The following is an 8696-nucleotide window of genomic DNA, read 5'->3' on the forward strand; positions in this document are numbered from 1 at the left end:
CCAAAAACAGAAACCAGCTTGGCTAAGGGGTCTTGTTTCTCAGAGTCATTGAGTGTCTGCCAGGAGATCACTGGGTACTCAGTACACCTGAAAATCAGACCATTCAAATTATGCCATCAGGCAGAAGAGCTTCTTTAGTGGGACTGATTCTGTGGTCTTGTCTGATGCACAAGATTTCTGAAGATACTTCCCACAAGAATGAGTTTTATACCTGGATGTTACACACAAGTGAGTTTCATCCTTCTCTTTCTCAGAGTTCCTGCACACCATTTGGTTTCTGTCTTTCACATGGTAAGTCACAACAGAAGGGACAATCAATCCCTCTCATCTGATTGACAACTGGACAACATTTCTATCCTTCCTAAGAGGACACATGATACTCTTTCCCATCCCAGAGAAGTGTTACAGCCAGTAGCATGCCCAGATCAATTTCCTAGATCAGAGGAAAGCTGCTCCCTCATGTTGGTGTCATGTGGCCTGATCCTGGCTGCCCCTGCTCAGGCAAAATGCCACTGGTGGATGCTCCACAGTGCTGGGGCTCCTCAGGGGAAAGGATCTGCTTTGGAGCAGGCTGACAAGTGCTGAGGAGTGAATGCTGGGTATCGCTTTCCAGCCTGGCTGGAAGGGCAAACATAGCCCAGCATGTCCCACAGGAATCTGTGACTTGGTGAGGGGCAGCTCCCACACAGACCCCAGCCACTGGAGAAGGCTTGCTTGACCTCTTGCTTGCGGAGGGGGCACTCTGATACCCCAGAGAGAAGACCACACCAAGTTATGAAATGTAGCCTGCACATTGATGTCATTGATGTGTGATGCCTTTTAGTGTCCCCTGGCACTGCATGTAGAGCCACAAGCCTTTGGCATCACCCTTGGGAAGAGGAAATAGCACCTACAAACTTTAAGCCTGAAGAAGAATAAGAGGCAAGTTTGACATTTGACTCTTAGAGATAGGCACTACCTAGGCAAATATTTGTAAAAGATAGCTCTGGCTCTTTGAACAAGGAAGGGAAGTGGAGGGGCAGGGACTTGCCCAAGTCAGCCAGGCAATCTGCAGCAGAACCAGAAACCTTTGGGTCCCAGCCCAACCCCCACACTCTAGACAGGGCTGCATTTCACCAAGGACCAACAGCTGCACACCTCACTTTGCCTGTCTTATGATTTCTTCCTCTTATGCGCTTGGAAGAAGTGTGCTTTTAAATCCTGGATGTTATCACAATTTCTCAGATCACGTTTCTATTGTTGTGAACAGTGTTTCTGGGTGCAGTTGCTCGGATCAGTGAGTCCAAAGAATCTGAGATCTGGGAATAACGTTATCCTTCAAAACATTAATCAACAAATCATTCCCCTCACTTAGAGAAAATGCCATAAAGCTTATACAGTCCTTTGCTACTAATTCACAGATCACCAAGAACTGGCATACATATAAGTATTACATGGAAACAAGTTACTTCTCCATAACAAATGGGTATGTCACTGGGATTTCCAAGACATAGTGTTCTACCTGGAATAAAAGGAGGGGCACACATTAATACATGCCATATTGACTGATGTTTCCCTCATAGAGAATGAAGCTAATTAACATTTGTATGAAGAAGAAAATAAGTCATGTTTTTCTCATGGGTAAGTTCTGGTCACAGATCTAATATGAGTTAACACAGTGCTTGCCAACAGTCAATGACAATTGTAATTTTCTTCTCTGGTCTTTGGGCAGGCACACAGTCTGGAAGGACCAACATGGCCCCAGCCTGATACACACATTTCAAGACCCCACCAGGGAGATTTTACTTTTGGTTTTCAGTGTTTCCTTAGTGGGAACCAGGTGCTACAGTAACAGTACAGAAACTTCATAAAATCCCACATCAAGCCTTGCTTATCTAAATATGAAAAACAGCTCCTGCTATGTGATACTTTCTGATCTACATTTTACCTGAAGCCTGCAGATAATTTGCAATGATGTGCTCAGTCTGCACACCAGCCACCCACGCTCACCTGCCCACTCCCTTACACAAAGGAGCAATGATGAACAGAGGGAGAGAGGAAGAAGAACTCCATTCTGCTGGGAGAAGCTCCTAGAAAGTATTTGACTACTAAAATAATTGCTGCTTGGCACAAGCCTCCTTGTCCCAGCAAGAGTCCTCTTTTTTTTCCAGATGTGAGGTGAAGAACATCAGCCATGTTGAATCAGCTGATCCATTCACGTTGCTTTTATAGAGCTTCAGGTCATCCTTTGGGTTTTAGTGTATCCCTGGTGTGCTCACTTTGTCTCCTGCTTGGCCTGGGAGGCTCCTTGAGGCACAGAGCATAGCTGGCTGCTTGCTGGGCTCCTTCCCTTCCTACCAGCAAGGGAGGGCTGTAAGAAGCTCTCTGCATGCCATGTTTCTGTGGTCCAGAGCCCGGCCAAGAAGCCAGCCACAGCTCCTGCACCCGTGCTGGTGCTGCCTGGGGCTGCCAGGGGCTTTCCCACAGGCTCTAGGCATGCTCCACTCTGATAAACACAACAGTGGGTGAAACAGCAGGGACAAGTGCATTTCTTCTCAAAACTTAGGTCAGATTTTCCCTCTTCATATTTGGAGCTTTCATCTGCAGACATCTGTGCCTCTTCTGACCATATTTCACTTGAAATCAATAAAAACCATCAAAACACAATATTCCGGGGTGAAAACACAACATGGGGAAGGGTTTTGGTTTTTTGAAGCAAGAAGGTTTGGTGTTGGAATGGAAAAGCTTTGGGAAGATAGAAAGCTTTGCACACTCCTTCCCAAAGGGTGTAAGCATCTCAATTATTGTGGGGAGATTCTTTAGTCAGACAGCTCTGCTGGTAACCCCAATGGCTTTATCCAGGTCTGCAAAGACCTAGCAGACACCACCAGGAAAGCAGGATGGATGTTCAGCTAGTGCCCCAGCAGGGCCATCAGCTGCCTGGAACGAACCATAAAGGCACTGCTGATATGACATGTGGGTGGTCCAACACAACCAGAATAGTAAATAATTGAGACCATTATACAAAGCAATTAGGACTCATTCAAACAAAATATGCTTTAACAAGGCCTGATTTGTATCTGCTAGTATACTGAGCTAAGCTCAGGTGATTCAGAGCATTTAGGACCAGAAAAGTGAAGCACCTCTCCAAACCATGTAGCAAGACTGGTTAAATGACCTTTGGATATTTAAACATGGTGATTACAACAAGGAAGGTGATTTTACCTCTTCATACAGATTTGTTAAGTACCATAAAACTGTATTTGAGCTAAATGTCAGTGTTTTTAAATGTCAGTGTTTTTGAAAAAAATTGTAGAGGTGGCAAAAAAATACTAACACAAACAATGTGAGGGTAAGGAGAAATTCCTGCAAGGAGAATTATGTGTCTTGTGCTGCACAATCTATCAAGAAGAAAATGGAGAGGTAGCTCTGACTGGAATGGGTAAGGACCCTTGCCAAGAAAAAATGGTGGTCTCAGCTGGCTATTGTGCTTAGCAGGACATGAAAAGACATAAAAACTGGAAATCTCTGCTCAGAAGAATTAAAAGGGAGTCAAAATGCACAAGGTGTGCTTTATCAAATTGTAAGTAACTGGCCTCAGCACAGAGGTAGTGAGGTGATTGCTCAGTGGCCTGGAACTCACGACACACCAGATTATTCACAAAAATGCTAGACAAAGTTTAAGCCAAATTAGCTGTCCTGCACCTAAAACCTCAACATTAGGGATTGCTCCATGCAGCAGCAGATGCTGCTGCAGCCTGCAGGAAGGCAGGAGAAACGTGGGGACCAGGGTCAGATGGGCCCTCAGAAGAACAGCTTCACATCTGAGACCCTCAGCATCAGTTCTCCCAGTGTTGCAAATGCAAATAGCAACATCTGGGAAGCAATTAGCAATGCTTTTTATTTTTGGCTTAGTCCTTTAAAAAATAATAAATGCACTTTATATCAAGTAGCTAAAGTTACTTACCTGGCAAGAGAATGCACTACTCATGCTCTGGGAACCTCAGTAGCAAGGGCAGAAGAGGAATTTTTCTTCTGGATCACTTCTAGCATAGTCTCACAGTAGCAAACCTCTGAAGCAATTGCTAGACAGAAATCAGATCATGAATGTAGATGGAGCTGTTGGTGTGACCTGAGTGGTATAACAGGATTTTGGGGATCCTTTGTTGGAGAAAATCTAGATACCCAAACTGATTCTGAGCTGGCACCCTACATCTCAGAATACTGGGAGTTATAAACCAAGGGCAAAAGCAGCATTGACAATAGACTGGGGAGTTTTCCCACTAATTAAGCAAAGATTTTGCTGTGTACTTCTGTGAATAACTTCATACACCCAATCTGGGAGATGCCCAAGCTCTTGAATAAGAATTGCTTGCTACGTTTACTATGAAAAAACACCTTCACTGGTGAAAAAATCTGGTGTAGGCCAGTAAAATATCTGAAACACCTAAAATCAGGCATATTCTTCCTGCCCACAAGGAAACTCTATTTTGCCTGAAGCTGATGGTAACAGGCAGTGTGTGTTCTGCCGTGGGAGTTTAGGAGGACAGCAGTTCAAAAAGTACTTAAGGGTTGATAGAACTCAGAGCTGACAAACTTGAAGCAGCACAAATAACACCCTTTCTGCTTCTTCCAAGCAGTTGGCGAGGACAACAACTGCCTCCTCCCTCACACACAGCAGTTTTGGGGCTCCAGGTCCAAACTACTGGCATACAAGCTAGGAAAGATGTCTATTTCCTTGTCCTGCTACACCTGAGCCCCTCAGGAGCTGGGCAGAGCTCAGAAATAATTCTCCACCACAGCTAGCTGAATTTAATCTTTAAAAGTGGGATGTTTAAAGTCCCTGCCTAGCCCTCACTGGCTACAGCAGGCAATCAAGTCAGAATCCGTGCAGGAATGAGATAAATATTTGAAGGACAAGTTAGTCCTGTTTCTACAAGAAAACAATGGTTTCCTTCAAAGTTCATCACATATGCATGCGGGTTTGGTCAAGAAGCAGTAACACTCATCAAAACTAATGTAACTAGCTTGGACAGACATGGCCATCCTGCACCCTAACAAAATCCTTCAATGTTCCATGTAGCAGAACCTCTCTGTTTACACCTCTAGTACCCTGTCCAGGAGAGTTGGGTCTACTGTAGGCAAACTGCCTGGTAAAATCAGGCATTGCCTTCACACTACTTTAAAAATCTTCCTCCAGCACATGCTGACCCCCAGTGTGGTTGCTACCTCTTTCCCAGGCACTAGTGACTTTATTTACTTTGGTTTCCCTCTCCTTAGCTGTTGGTCCTTGATTCCTTATGTCTGCTCCACAATAGTGCTGGATCTCCTTCTCCACTGTGAACCCAGGTGGTATTGAGCAGAAAGCACAAATTTTCCTGTGGTATCTCACAGCAAACTGAGCTCAGAGCAGCTGCCAGTCACCATCAGCCACAGGCAACAGTGCAGTCCAGGACTGTCTGCATTATCCTCACAAGAGCCATCCGCAGGTGGAGATCAGCTTCTTACTCCCCAAGCCATGAAGGGCTGAATGACTGCAGAATAGGACTGCAGATTGATTTTTTTCCTTCAGTCTAGAGGTACTTTTATCCAAATTTAGCAGGGGTCATCTGCATTGGGACCTTACCTAAACCAGATGACATTGGCACTGGTGGGTTTTACTTGGTCCATTCCTCGAGATCTTCTCACCGGTGCCATGGATATAAAGAAGTGACAGAGTCAGTGAGTGACCTTAGGATGCTTCACCTTTCTTAACAGATCACATCAGTGATGTGCTCCTATCCATATCTTCCCTGCTTGCCTCCAGTTTCTCTACACTCTCTATAAGACTTAAGCCACTTCTGTGGCTGACTTTTTCCCTCTTCACTGCAAACCAGTTAATGCAAAACCAGCACAAGATGGGAGCTGCTATGAGCAGGGAAACAGGAGATGGAAAACTATGGAGTGATTTTGTGCCTTTCCCCAGACAGAGTTCCACTCTGCAGACTCCCTTGCCAAGTGATTCAGTGTAAGGAGTTTCCTGTTGCTCCAGGGGTGTGGAAACTCACCTCTTTCCTTCTTCCTAGGGCTGTCTCCACAGGCTCACCTGTGCAGTTTACTCATATTTAGGTCTCAGAAAACAAGACCATTTCACCCTTCACCCTCTGTCTTCAAGAAACCCAAACCAGGGATGAAATGAACTACAGGTGGGTGCTAGAAAATGGCAAGTGTGGCCACAGCATGGTTATCTACTGAAATGTAAGCACTTGGCTCTTCCATATGTCACATTCACCCCTAAGCACCAGTATCCCCCAGAGCAGAACAGGTAACATGAATGCCCTTCCAGCACTGTCGCTGACCCAGCTGCCTCTGTATCATCCACTATTTATGGCAAACAGGCATCTGCCATTCTGTCTGAAGCAGAGATAAAGACCACTCTGTGAGGAAAGGACTAAGAGCCCACCTACATGATGCCTGCTTTACCAGAGGGATTTGGTGCTTTGGAGGAGCACAAGGTGAAGTGCCTCTTGTTCAGGACAGTGCACCAGCATAAGGCAATGAGCCAGTCTGTGTAATTAATTTGTTTTCATGTCTGAATGGCTCCTGTCCTTGACCCAGGGGCATAAACTCAGTCCTTCATCTTGGTTTGTAGCTGTGCCACAGAGCCTGGACTTGGCAGTCCAAAGAGGATGGACAAGATGGAAACACTCTTCAGGTGCCAACATGTCTCCACCACATTAACTCATTAACCTTGTAGGCTTGAGATATGCCATTGACCAATCAAAGAGTTGGTATAAACAAACTACTGTCTCATAAAATTTAGAGATAAACTTTTCTCACAGTCAATTTGTCCTAACAGGGTTTCTTACACCTTCTTCTGAAGCAGCTTAAGTTGGTCTTTCACTGCTGTTCCCTCATCTGTGCCAAAGCCCCAAAGTGAGAGAGACCAAGTATTCACACAAATGGCAAGCAGGACTACCCAAAAAGGGTGATGCTAATGACCTACAGCCCCTGCTCACCTTTAAACTCATGTCAGAGACTGCTGCCTCTTGGCTGCTGTCCTGAGGGTTTAGCAGAGGACCTAATGGAGTACCCAAGAGTACCATAATCACCTGAGTCTGTAGGATGAAGCACCCATCCATACATCCTGAGAACAAAGAGGATCCAGGAAAGACCTCACATTTCGTGTGCTTCCCATCAAGGCTGCTGGACCACTCTGTTCATCCGGCAGGGTGGAAGAATGCACCAACCTCAAATCTTATTCCAAATATTTCACCACCTAAATAGTCTTAAAAGCAAATAGCAACAGCTGAGCACCAAGCACGAGATCCTCTGTGATGGTTTAGCTGAAAGAATACCAGACATGTAACAGGATCTCTAACAGCAGTCTGCAAAAAACACTGGCACTCTATGCTCAGTTCCTGTTCTCAGGTTGCCACAATATAATACACTCCTTTTTCTTTCAGTAATGGAGAGATAAACCCTGTTTGTAAGAGTTATTATTCCCACTTATCTTTGTGCAATGGTGATGAAGCCAAGGGTGAGTGCATAGGGCTGCAAGCAGCCTTAATTTCTTGAGCCAAACCTGGACTCCATAAAATCAGACTTGGACTGGCAGTGTTTATACAGGACAGCATGGGGTCCTTCTGCTCTGATGTGTGAGGTAGGCATCAATACTTCTCAGCTCTGCAGAGAGGAAATAGGAAGTACTTTAATTGTATGCATCTTCACTTTCATTTCCTTTATTTTTTGGATTATTATGTGGGTCAAACTCACTACAAGCCACAAAGTTTTACTTTTGTTACAGCCTGCTACTTCTAGCAGAGTTCTAGGCTATCAATGCTCTCCAAAAATTTCTTGAAATATTTTGGTTTCCTAGTGGGTTTCTCTTCCTGCAGGTGAAATTTAAGCACATAATCTTCAATGGCTTCACAGGGGCTCAGAACTGCATCTTGCTCTCTATGCATCATTCTTCCCCACAACTGTAATGCTACAGCAAGTACCCCAAGGTCATCACAGCTAATCACCTTTGGAGGAATTAGGATCAATATCTGTCCTTCACATGCACTTTCCACTTTCTATTGAAAAGTTCTTTATGGACTGCCAGGGTCTCTTTGCTGGTGGGCTGGCTTTAAAATGTTTCTCTTCTTGGTAGTAAACTGCCTTTTCCACTGTTTCCTCTGGTAATATCTAGATTTTGTAGGCGACCTTCATAGGTGGTCTAATTTAGGCCAGATGCACACAGTTGTTAATAAATCCACGATGATGTATAAAAGCACTACATTTAGAAACACCTAATAGGGTATTTGAATAGTAAAAAGGAAAAAAAAAAGAAGAGAAAATTTTTTCTTTAAAAAAAAGAAAAAAGAAAAGTAAAATGAAGCTCTGTTCTGTAAGTCTTTGCAATGCCAGTAAAATAACTCAGGAAAAGGTGGCTTTTTCTGACTGCTGAAACCAGCATCAGGATTTAGGTACAACAAACCTGTGGGAAGTAATCCTGATAGTAAATTACCCCAAAAACAGATGCCCAGCTGAATGCTCTACAAGCTCAGAGGCACTTTGAGATCCTGGCTCAACAAATCACTCCAGGTTCAGTTGTCATATTCGCTGGGATAACACCTTAGGAAGCCTAGGGAAACAGAACAATGCATTTTTTCAATCCCATTTGAAGCATTCCAGCTGTAATCCTAAAACTCATTTTCAGACAAGCATTTGCTGACCTCAAGAAAATACTTACT

Source organism: Zonotrichia leucophrys, chromosome 1 (genome assembly GCF_028769735.1).
Source record: "Zonotrichia leucophrys gambelii isolate GWCS_2022_RI chromosome 1, RI_Zleu_2.0, whole genome shotgun sequence".
Taxonomy (NCBI): domain Eukaryota; kingdom Metazoa; phylum Chordata; class Aves; order Passeriformes; family Passerellidae; genus Zonotrichia; species Zonotrichia leucophrys.